Genomic DNA, 13,212 nt, shown 5'->3' on the forward strand with positions numbered 1-13,212 from the left:
AAATGCTACTAAAATAAAACACTCTTACCTGAAATAAATTGGTCAGTGGTTTAACCACTTGAGGACCGCCCCCAGCCGATGGGCGGCGGCAAAGGCTGGGCCTAAACGACCGCAATACGCCCATCGGCAGCGGCGGCGGGCGTGGTTATGCGGCGATAGCGTCATTCATGACGCGATCAGCCGCCGGCGACGGGCTCCTCCCCCCTCGCACTGTAACCCGACGGCCGTTCGGAAGATCCAGCGGATTACTAGCTACCCGATCGCCGCTGTCAAAGTGTAAAATAGGCTTTGTAATGTATACAAAGCCTATTATACAGGCTGCATCCTGCCCTGGTGGTCCCAGTGTCCGAGGGACCACCAGGGCAGGCTGCAGCCACCCTAGTCTGCACCCAAGCACACTGATCACCCCCTCCTTCCCTCTGATCGCCCACAACACCCCTCAGACCCCCCCTGCCCACCCCCCAGACCACTGTTTGCACCCAATCACGCCCCTAATCACCCATCAATCACTCCCTGTCACTATCTGTCAACGCTAATTGTTTTTTTTATTCCCTAAACTGCCCCCTGCTCCCTCCTGATCACCCCCCACCCCTCAGATTCTCCCCAGACCCCCCCCCCCGTGTACTGTATGCCTCTATCCCCCCTGTAATAACTTACTGATCACCTGTCAATCACCCATCAATCACCCCCTGTCACTGCCACTCATCAATCAGCCCCTAACCTGCCCCTTGTGTGCAATCTGATCACCCACCCACACCATCAGATCGCCCGCAGATCCGACGTCAGATCACCTCCCAAGTGCATTGTTTACATCTGTTCTCTCCTCTAAACACCCACTAATTACCCATCAATCACACCCTATCACCACCTGTCACTGTTACCCATCAGATTAGACCCTAATCTGCCCCTTGCGGGCACCCAATCACCCACCCACATGCTCAGATTGCCCTCAGACCCCCCTTATCAATTCGCCAGTGCATTATTTACATCTGTTCTTCCCTGTAATAACCCACTGATCACCTGTCAATCACCTGCCACTCACCCCCTGTCACTGCCACCCATCAATCAGCCCCTAACCTGCCCCTTGCGGGCAATCTAATCACCCACCCACACCATCAGATCGCCCACAGACCGGACGTCAGATCACCTCCCAAGTGCATTGTTTACATCTGTTCTCTCCTCTAAACACCCACTAATTACCCATCAATCACCCATCAATCACCCCCTGTCCCCACGTGTCACTGCTACCCATCAGATCAGACCTCTATCTGGCCCTAGGGCACCCAATCACCCACCCACACCCTCAGAACGACCTCCCCCCGTGTACTGTATACATCTATTCTCCCCTGTAATCACCTGTCAATCACCTGTCATTCACCCGTCATTCACCACCTGTCACTGCCACTTATCAGATCAGACCCTAACCTGCCTCTTACGGGCATCTGATCACCCTCCCACACCATCAGATTGCCCCAGACCTACCCTCATATCACCTCCAAAGTGCATTGTTTACATCTGTTCTGCCATCTAATCACCCATCAATCACCCCCTGTTACCACCTGTCACTGCTACCCATCAGATTAGACCCCTATCTGCCCCTAGGGCACCCAATCACCCACCCACACCCTCAGAACGCCCTCAGACCCCAGCCCTGATCACCTCACCAGTGCATTGCTTGCATCTATTCCCCCCTCTAATCACACCTTGAGACACCCATCAATCTCCTCCTATCACCACCTGTCACCCCCTAGCACACCTACCCATCAGATCAGGCCCTAATTTGCCCCGTGTGGGCTCCTGATCACTCGGCCAAAACCTCAGATCCCCCTCAGACCCCCTTCCGATCACCTCCCCAGTGCATTGATTGCATCTATTTTCCCCTCTAACCACCCCCTGAGACACCCATCAATCACCTCCTGTCACCCCCCTAGAACTCCTATGCATCAGATCAGGCCCAATACAACCTGTCATCTAAGAGGCCACCCTGCTTATGACCGGTTCCATAAAATTCGCCCCCTCATAGACCACCTGTCATCAAAATTTGCAGATGCTTATACCCATGAACAGTCATTTTGAGACATTTGGTTTCCAGACTACTTACAGTTTTGGGCCCGTAAAAATGCCAGGGCAGTATAGGAACCCCACAAGAGATCCCATTTTAGAAAAAAGACACCCCAAGGTATTCTGTTAGGTGTATGACGAGTTCATAGAAGATTTTATTTTTTGTCAAAAGTTAGCGGAAATTGATTTTTATTGTTTTTTGTGTCATTTTTCAGTAACTTGTGACAAAAAATAAAATCTTCTATGAACTCACCATACACCTAACGGAATACCCTGGGGTGTCTTCTTTCTAAAATGGGGTCACTTGTGGGGTTCCTTTACTGCCCTGGCATTTTAGGGACACTAAACCGTGAGGCGTAGTCTAGAAAACAAATGCCTCAAAATGACCTGTGAATAGGACGTTGGGCCCCTTAGCGCACCTAGGCTGCAAAAAAGTGTCACACATGTGGTATCGCCATACTCAGGAGAAGTAGTATAATGTGTTTTGGGGTGTATTTTTACACATACCCATGCTGGGTGGGAGAAATCTCTCTTTAAATGGACAATTGTGTGTAAAAAAAAATCAAAAATTTTTAATTAACAGAGATATTTCTCCCACCCAGCATGGATATGTGTAAAAATACACCAAAAAACACATTGTACTACTTCTTCTGAGCACGGCAGTACCACATGTGTGGCATTTTTTTGCAGCCTAACTGCGCTAAGGGGCCCAAAGTCCAAAGAGTACCTTTAGGATTTTACAGGTCATTTTGAGACATTTGGGTTCAAGACTACTCCTCACGGTTTAGGGCCCCTAAAATGCCAGGACAGTATAGGAACCCCACAAGTGACCCCATTTTAGAAAGAAGACACCCCAAGGTATTCTGTTAGGTGTATGATGAGTTCATAGAAGATTTTATTTTTTGTCACAAGTTAGTGGAAATTGATTTGTATTGTTTTTTTTTTCACAAAGTGTCAATTGCGGCTAACTTGTGACAAAAAAAAAATCTTCTATGAACTCACCATACTCCTAACAGAATACCTTGGGGTGTCTTCTTTCTAAAATGGGGTCACTTGTGGTGTTCCTATACTGCTCTGGCATTTTAGGGGCCCTAAACTGTGAGGAGTAGTCTAGAATCCAAATGCCTCAAATTGACCTGTGAATAGGATGTTAGGCCCCTTAGCGCACCTAGGTTTCAAAAAAGTGTCACACATGTGGTATCACCGTACTCAAAAGCGGTAGTATAATGTGTTTTGGGGTGTATTTTTATACATACCCATGCTGGGTGGGAAAAATCTCTCTGTAAGTGGACAATTGTGTGTAAAAAAAAAATCAAAAAATTTTCATTTACAGAGATATATTTTTCCCACCCAGCATGGGTATGTGTAAAAATACACCACAAAACACATTATACTACTTCTCCTGAGTACGGCGGTACGACATGTGTGGCACTTTTTTGCACCCTAAGTGCGCTAAAGGGTCCAAAGTCCAATGAGTACCTTTAGGATTTCACAGGTCATTTTGCGACATTTTGTTTCAAGACTACCGTGAGGGTTTAGGGCCTTTAAAATGCCAGGGCAGTATAGGAACCCTACAAATGACCCCATTTTAGAAAGAAGACACCCCAAGGTATTCCGTTAGGAGTATGGTGAGTTCATAGAAGATTTTATTTTTTTGTTACAAGTTAGCGGAAAATGACACTTTGTGAAAAAAAGAAATTAAAATCAATTTCTGCTAACTTGTGACAAAAAATAAAATCTTCTATGAACTCACCATACTCCTAACAGAAAACCTTGGGGTATCTTCTTTCTAAAATGGGGTCATTTGTGGGGTTCCTATACTGCCCTGGCATTTTAGGGGCCCTAAACCGTGAGGAGTAGTCTTGAAACCAAATGTCGCAAAATGACCTGTGAAATCCTAAAGGTACTCATTGGACTTTGGGCCCCTTAGCGCAGTTAGGGTGCAAAAAAGTACCACACATGTGGTATCGCCGTACTTAGGAGAAGTAGTATAATGTGTTTTGGGGTGTATTTTTACACATACCCATGCTGGGTGGGAGAAATCACTCTGTAAATGGACAATTGTTTGTAAAAAAAAAATCAAAAGATTGTCATTTACAGAGATATTTCTCCCACCCAGCATGGGTATGTGTAAAAATACACCCCAAAACACATTATACTACTTGTCCTGAGTACGGCAATACCACATGTGTGGCACTTTTTTGCAGCCTAACTGCGCTAAGGGGCCCAAAGTCCAATGAGCACCTTTAGGCTTTACAGGGGTGCTTACAATTTAGCACCCCCCAAAGTGCCAGGACAGTAAACACACCCCACAAATGACCCCATTTTTGAAAGTAGACACTTCATGGTATTCACAGAGGGGCATGGTGAGTCCGTGGCAGATTTCATTTTTTTGTCACAAGTTAGCAGAAATGGAAACTTTTTTTTTTGTCACAAAGTGTCATTTTCCGCTAACTTGTGACAAAAAATAAAATCTTCTATGAACTCACCATGCCTCTCAGTGAATACTTTGGGATGTCTTCTTTCCAAAATGGGGTCATTTGGGTTTTTTTTATACTATCTTGGAATTTTAGCACCTCATGAAACATGACAGGTGGTCAGAAAAGTCAGAGATGCTTCAAAATGGGAAAATTCACTTTTGGCACCATAGTTTGTAAACGTTATAACTTTTACCCAAACCAATAAATATACACTGAATGGATTTTTTTTTAATCACAGACATGTTGCACAATAAATTTGGACAAAAATGTTTACAGAGATTTTACTTTATTTGCAAAATGTTAGCACAGAAAGTTAAAAAAAATCATTTTTTTGACAAAATTCATGTCTTTTTTGATGAATATAATAAAAAGTAAAACTCGCAGCAGCAATCAAATAGCACCAAAAGAAAGCTGTATTAGTGACAAGAAAAGGAGGGAAAATTCATTTAGGTGGTAGGTTGTATGACCAAGCAATAAACCGTGAAAGCTGCAGTGGTCTGAATGGAAAAAAAGGCTTTGGTCCTTAAGGGGCGAAAAGACTGTCGTCCTCAAGTGGTTAATCTATCGAGATTTTATGCTAAAAAGTATTTTATTCTAAATGCATTTTAAAGGAAAAATGTTTTAAAAAAATTGAAAACATGCGTTATTTCTCAGTTTTGCCCATTATATTTTCAATATAATACATGCTACTGTGATTAAAACCCACACATTTTATTTGCCAATTTGTCCCGGTTATTGCAACGTTTACATTTTTTTCCCTAGTACAATGTATGGTGCCAATATTTGGAAATAGAGTTACATTCTTTCAGTTTTCAGTCCATCACTATTTACAACAAGCCCATATTTTATCTTGACATACATATTAAAAAAAGTTCAGTCCCTAAGGTAACTATTTATGTATTTATTTTTTAATTGTAATTTTTTTTCAAATAGTTTATTTGGGTAACTCTGGGAGAGTGTGGGAAGTAAAGGGTTAATTTAAATGGTATGTGTATGTTTGTGTGTGTGTAATTTATGAAAAAAAAATGTTTGTAGGTATAATTTTACTATTTGGCCACAAGAGGTCCTCGCGCATTACTTTCCTGTGTGTACTATTAGTACTTCCTTAGTTACAATGACTCCAGGCATCTCATTGATGCACGCGATCATTGACTCAGGGACTTAGATCAATGAATAGGAACATTCTAACTGGTGGCGACAAGTACCTGCGCGGGAGCCTGCAGTTGACACATTCTGTAAAAGACAAATTTCTACGTCCTTGAGCAGGAACTGAAGTGGTTAAAGGACAGCTTTATTTATTTCAATACTGAGTATTGTAACAATCAATGCTGATTATAAGCATTACTTCCTGGGGCATAAAGAGATAGCCTAGCTACCCGGGGTATAAAGAAATCATTGCATATTTAGGAGTGATGCATCAATGGAAACCACAGTTAATCACTTAAAGCTGAATTGTTGCAAATTCCTTCTGTTTTAAGAAGGCAAAATTATGTTTAGATTATAAATGCATTATTTGGTTTTACACTAGTACTAACTCTGTTTTCTAACAGACAATATTTTTTTTCCATTATCTCTGGCAGTTGCAAACTGGCAAGAAACTTGTTAACAGGTTAAGGTTTCAACTTTGTGGGCTGAGATCTTTCTTCATATTAAACATTCAAGCCATCATGTATTCTAGGCTTTAAAAAAAAAAAAGAAGAAGAAAAAAAGTTTCTGCCAGAGAAGCTTTGACTGTCATTGGTTGCATGTTGGTTTTGCCTTGACATTTTTCTTCTGCCATAAAAAAGCAGGAAAGTGACAGATCTCATATATGAACATATCTCTTAAAACAAAGTATATACACTGCTCAAAACACTTAAACAACACAATGCAACTCCAAATCAATCACGCTTCTGTGAAATCAAACTGTCCACTTAGGTAGCAACACTGATTAACAGTTTCACGTGCTGTTGTGCAGACGGAATAGACAACAGGTGGAAATTATAGGCAATTAGCAAGGCATCCCCAATAAAGGAGTGGTTCTGCAAGTGGTGACCACAGACCACTTCTCAGTTCTTTTGCTTTCTGGCTGATGTTTTGGTCTCTTTTGAATACTGGTGGTGATTTCACTCTAGTGGTAGCATGACATGGAATATACAACCCACATAAGTGCCTGAGGTAGTGCAGCTCATCCAGGATGGCACATCAATGCAAGCTGTGGCAAGGAGGTTTGTTGTGTCTGTCAGTGTAGTGTCCAGAACATGGAGGCGATACCAAGAGACAGGCCAGTACATCAGGAGACGTGAAGGAGGCCGTAGGAGGGCAAAAACCCAGCAGCAGGACCGCTACCTCCACCTTTGTGCAAGGAGGAGCCCTGCCAGAGCCCTGCAAAATGAGCTCCAGCTGTCCACAAATGTACATGTGTCTGCTAAAACGTCAGAAACAGACTCCGTGAGGGTGGTATGAGGGCCTGACATCCACAGGTGGGGGTTGTGCTTCTAGTCCAACACCATGCAGGATGTTTGGCATTTGTCAGAGAACACCAAGATTGGCAAATTTGCCACTGACACACTGTGCTCTTCACAGATGAAAGCAGGTTCACACTGAGCACAAGTGACAGACATGAAAGAGTCTGGAGATGCTGTGGAGAAGGTTCTGCTGCCTGCAACATCTTCTAGCATGATCGGTTTGGCAGTGGGTCAGTAATGGTGTGGGGTGGCATTTCTGGGCGGGGCGCACAGCCCTCTATGTGCTCGCCAAAGGTAGCCTGACTGCCATTAGGTACCGAGATGAGATCCTCAGACCACTTGCGAGACCATATGCTGGTGCGGTTTGACCTGGGTTCCTACTAATGCAAGGCAATGCTATACTTCTTGTGGCTGGAATGTGTCAGCAGTTCCTGCAAGACTAAGGCATTGGTGCCATAGACTGGCCCACCTATTCCCCAGACCTGAATCCAGTTCAGCACATCTGGGACATCAGGCCTCGCTCCATCCACCAATGCCATGTTGCACCACAAATTGTCCAGGAGTTGGTGGATGCTTTAGTCCAGGTCTGGGAGGAGACCCCTTAGCAGACCATCCGCAACCTCCTCAGGAGCATGCCCAGGCATTGTAGATAGAGATGTCCCGAACGGTTCGCATGCAAACTTATTTGCATGAACAACGTGGGTTTGCGTTCGCATCGAATCGCAAACTTTATGCCGGTTCGACCCGCCCTTTATACTACATCATTGGGCTAAACTTTGACCCTCTTCATCACAGTCAACAGACACATGGCAGCCAATCAGGCTGCACTCCCTCCTGGAACCCCCCCTCCCCCAGTGTCGGCCAGAGAAGGGAGAGAGGTTGCAGCAGATATTGCTGATATTTGTTGCTGAAAAGCACCCCCAAAACAGCTCTTTTGAGAGCTAATGTTCTTGTGATGTGTTTTTTTGTGTGTGTGGCCCACTAACACTGCATATACAGCCCTGTCTGTCGCAGCTGGCCCTTGCTAATTGCTATACTGTGCCAGGCCCAGCACATTCAGTGCCTAGTGTGACTGCTGCACATTGTATTATAATACCAATCACTTCATAGCTTTCGCTGCACCTTTGTGACCACACGCTGTTTTAAATAGCAGTCACTGCATGCATTTCACTGCATCTGTGTGACCGCACACTGTTCTATATACCAGCAGTCAATGCATCCATTTTCACTGCACCTTTGTGACTGCACGCTGTTTTATATAGCAGTCACTGCATACATTTCACTGCATCTGTGTGACTGCACGCTGTTTTACATACCAGTCATTGCATACCTTTCACTGCATCTGTGTGACCGCACGCTGTTTTATATACCATTCACTGCATAACTTTCACTGCACCTGTGTGACCGCACGCTGTTTTATATAGCAGTCACTGCATACATTTCACTGCATCTGTGTGTCCACATGCTGTTTTGTTTTATATAACAGCAGTCAGTGCCTCTATTTTCACTGCACCTGTGTAACTGCACATTGTTATACCAGCAGTCACTGCAACCTTTTCACTGCACCTGTGTCTGCACATTGTTATACCAGCAGTCACTGCATACCTTTCACTGCACCTGTGTGACTGCACATTGTTATACCAGCAGTCACTGCATACCTTTCACTGCATCTGTGTGACCGCACGCTGTTTTATATACCAGTCACTGCATACCTTTTCACTGCACCTGTGTGACTGCACATTGCATTATACCAGTCAGTGTATACCTTTCACTTGAATAGATGACAGACTTGCCCTCCATAACAGATTCTCGTTATAGGATTTCAAGTATATTCGTCACATCATTATACAGCAGTCAGTGTATACCTTTTGCTGCATCTGTGTGACTGCACATTGTATTATACCAGCAATCAGTGTATACCTTTCACTGCATCTGTGTGACTGCACATTGTATTAGTCAAGTCAGTGCATGCCTTTCACTTCATCCCCCCCCCCAATATGGACAAAATAGGCCGTGCTGTTGTGCTTTTGTGCGGCCCTCAACCAAAGTACAGTGTTCAGAAGAAGGCAAGTGCCATCAACCCCTAATATTGTCAGGATGTAATTGACTATTCAACACATAACACCTGATAAGGAAGATTTAGCATCTTGCCTTTCTCCATTTTGTATCTAATCTCCATTTTGTATCAGTGTTCATTACAGTGAACTTTACTCTACTTAGTACTCCTCCAAGGGTGGATATTTTCCTTCATTGCCCTGTAATCCATCTTATTTGACAGGTCTTTCCTGCCAACATGGACATCCAACTGTTTCCTGGAAATTATGTAACTTGTGTTTATTATTGCTTAATCTCTCTGGACTGGATAAATATCACGGATCTGATGAGACTATAATCATTTGCAGATGTATAAGGCTATATAATCTCTGTGTAAGTTGACTTCATTGGAATTCTCCAATACTGGCTATACTGACCTGTATTGTATTCTCTGCACCTCTGAAATAAATCTTTTACTCCGATCAATGGACTTTTATTCCATAACAATTTGGTGCGAAACCCTTTCTGGGGGTATGAAATCTGGATGCAGCCGTTCGCTGGTGATGGAGCTGGACTGAATACTAAGCAGCGCGCACAACGGTAAATTTACCTCTATTATCTTACTATCCACTCCCGCTCCCTCTCCTATCTGGCTGACTCCTGAGAGTACATATTCTACGGACCCTTGATCGGAGGTATTTATTTTATTTTTCTTTCAGTCTATGCTCTCTCGCCTACATGTTATGTGGTGGTTCTATATTTGTCATTTGATTTTCTCTGTCTGTCTTTTCGCTTATGCATTGTATGTCTATGTCTACCTTGAATGATACGAGTAATATTTATTGTGTTTTTCATGAGACTCACTGCTCCACTCTATTACAAGCATTTGAGATTTTTGCATTACTGTCTGTATTGTTGTTTCTTGCATATTTGTTTTGGGCGGTTTGGAACACTGGTCGCCTAGATACATCTCTGCTTTCTGGGTTAGCTTGCACCACTTCTACTTGGTTGCCTGTAAATCGAGGTGTGGGCGTGATCGTTCCCCCTCTGCTTTCAAAATGGGAAGCAATTTACAGAAGATGCGAGGAACCCCTTGGGTCCCCATAAGAAGAAATAAGGCGCCTTTAACTCCTAAGAAGGAGATGATTGACAAGCATGGAAACTGGGTTTCCAAATTCTTGACTAAGTGGTATAAGCTAACAAGAAACTCAGATTTTTCAATTCCACTGGTTGGTACATTTGATGTGCACAGATGGCTTATGTTGTATCGCATGTATGAGACAAAGATGACTCTTGCAAATGAACTTGATGCTTGGCGTAGATGGCTGGTTGATTCTTATGCAAAACTGTATGCTGAACATGGGTTTGTGGTTACACGCAGCAATGGCCAAGCTTCTAAAGAACCCCCCCCTGCCAATGCTTCTGACTCTCCTGATTTACAAGATACTGATCCATATCTTGATAATGCTGCTGCAATAATATCTACCTTTACCCACCCTAACCTCTCCTCACCCAAACACTCTCCTGCGGACAAACCTTTGGCTTCTGTCACTACCCCCAATCGTACTATTTCTTCTATCTCTATAAAATCCCCCTCTATGCCTAATGCACCTGCATGCCACACCTCCCCCCCCCCCCTACAGTCCCCGTTTCCACACCTGCTTCTGCACCGCTGTTTTCCCCTCCACCTAAACTGTATCCTGCCACCCCGCATCCTAAACAATCTGACGACCCACCCCAATATTTTGAAGGCGCAAGTAATGCTACCGTTGATGGCCATGTGAAAGGCACTGTTCTCTTCCAACCGTTTGATATTCCACCTCCCATTTCCCATAAACCATCTCTTGATTCAGAGGATTACAGGATGGGTTATGATGCTGAAATTCTGGAAGAACGTGCCCAGGCTTTGCCAGTTAGGCAACAAACCATGAACCTTCAAGGAGGTGACACTCACAAACTATCCCAGCATGTCCCTTGGTCTCCTGCTGAAATGCGTACTTTCCTCACTACCATCCCTAAACCCCGTACTAATCCTCATGCTTTTGCCAAAGAGCTCCATAACATTGCTTTGAGTTACTCACCCACTGTTTGGGATATCTGGCAACTCATTATTGCAGTTGCTGGACATATTGATGCTAAAGCGATTGCTAACACCCTAAAGGTAAAAATGGATCCACCCGCTAAGGAGGATATTCCTGCTATTGCCATAGATTTGACTGAGAAGCTTACTCATTCTATTACCCGTATTTTTCCTCCTCAATCATGGTCCAGAGTTACTAACCTTACCCAATGCCCCAAAGAGCATGTGGAAGACTACTTTGAACGTTTTAGACAGGCTGTGGAGGCAGCGGGTAGTGAATTGGATGACACTGGTCTGGGACCTATGTTACGCACTTCCTTAGTCTCTGGACTTAATATAAAAAGATCATCTGTATGGGCATTTAATCAAAGAACTAATAAGCAAAAATAAAGCTTAACATAATCTTTATTGAACACACTGAGACAAAGAAGATAAAACCAATTAAGATTGGGTAGCACCCATTGAGGGACACTGATACAAATAACGTAATCAAAGATAGCATGAACAATGCACAAAATTTAAATAATGCACCAGACAAAAGTAACAACAGCAACAGGCTGACACCTATATTCCAGTGTGTAGAGAATGTATACACAAGGACAAGACAATATTAGAAATGGTTCATCAAACAGCAAGCTGCAAAATGGGCACAAAAAGACCTCTGTATAAATACCTCACAGTGCTTGAATCTAGCCTGGAATAAAACTGCCACATAACCGCTGTCAGAAGTTGCGGTGTCATAAAGAAGATGTGAAACAATTACCTGCTGGTGCTTAGTATCAGTCAAAGTTGTCCCCCGGGTGCGCCCCTCAGAAGTTGCGGTGTCATAAAGAAGATGTGAAACAATTACCTGCTGGTGCTTAGTATCAGTCAAAGTTGTCCCCCGGGTGCGCCCTTTTGAGGGGCGCACCCGGGGGACAACTTTGACTGATACTAAGCACCAGCAGGTAATTGTTTCACATCTTCTTTATGACACCGCAACTTCTGAAAGCGGTTTTGTGGCAGTTTCATTCCAGGCTAGATTCAAGCACTGTGAGGTATTTGTACAGAGGTCTTTTTGTGCCCATTTTGCAGCTTGCTGTTTGATGAACCATTTCTAATATTGTCTTGTCCTTGTGTATACATTCTCTACACACTGGAATATAGGTGTCAGCCTGTTGCTGTTGTTACTTTTGTCTGGTGCATTATTTAAATTTTGTGCATTGTTCATGCTATCTTTGATTACGTTATTTGTATCAGTGTCCCTCAATGGGTGCTACCCAATTTTAATTGGTTTTATCTTCTTTGTCTCAGTGTGTTCAATAAAGATTATGTTAAGCTTTATTTTTGCGTATTAGTTCTTTGATTACATGCCCATACAGATGATCTTTTCTTTTTGTTATTATGCAGCTATTCTGCATCTGATGGGACGCCTATTATGGTGTTATATTTTCAATTTAGACTCAGCTGTTACTGTATCTGGACTTAATAAAGACATTCATGACAAGCTGACTGCAAGTGCCCCTGATTGGAGAGACAACACTGCCTCTGCTCTTATGAGCCTTGCAAGCGCTGTCCAGAGAAACATTGAGGACCTTGAGGCTAAACGAATTCCCAAAGTGATGTTTGTACAGTCTACCTCAAACAAACGCACGGATAAGAAACCTGTTACCTGTTTTAACTGTGGTAAACAGGGTCACTTTGCCCGCAATTGCAGATCTCCCCCTAGGGCAGCCCCCGCCACCCAGTGACTTCTGGAGACCCCGCTTCTACCAGTCATCTCTACTGTTTCTGAGGAGGATGCCTTTATTAAACTTACCTTACCTGATATGCCCTTTCATTCACTTGACTGTTTGGTAGATTCGGGCGCATCCACAAGTGTTTTACGCACCTCCGAGGCACCTCATTTACCTATCGTTGGTGCCGTGGCTGCCATAGGTTTAAATGGTGATCAGACCCTTTTACCTAAAACAGTGGAAACCCATGTTTGTATTGCTGGCAGCTTGAATACCAGCTTGTCATTTTTACTAAGTGACTCTGTGCCTTGCAACCTTCTAGGGAGAGACGCATTGATGAAGCTGAAAGCTAATATCCAATATACTGTTGATGGTCCTATTGTTTCTGTTCCTTG

The 13,212-nt window shown here is 43.5% G+C and overlaps 1 protein-coding gene across 5 annotated transcripts in view; it reads left to right on the top strand.

Moving 5' to 3' along the window:
* Positions 1 to 13,212, top strand: part of MEI4 (meiotic double-stranded break formation protein 4) — a 622,672-nt gene that overhangs the window by 295,057 nt on the left and 314,403 nt on the right. The gene's annotated exons all lie outside the window — the stretch shown is intronic.

This window comes from Hyperolius riggenbachi, chromosome 4 (genome assembly GCF_040937935.1).
Source record: "Hyperolius riggenbachi isolate aHypRig1 chromosome 4, aHypRig1.pri, whole genome shotgun sequence".
Taxonomy (NCBI): domain Eukaryota; kingdom Metazoa; phylum Chordata; class Amphibia; order Anura; family Hyperoliidae; genus Hyperolius; species Hyperolius riggenbachi.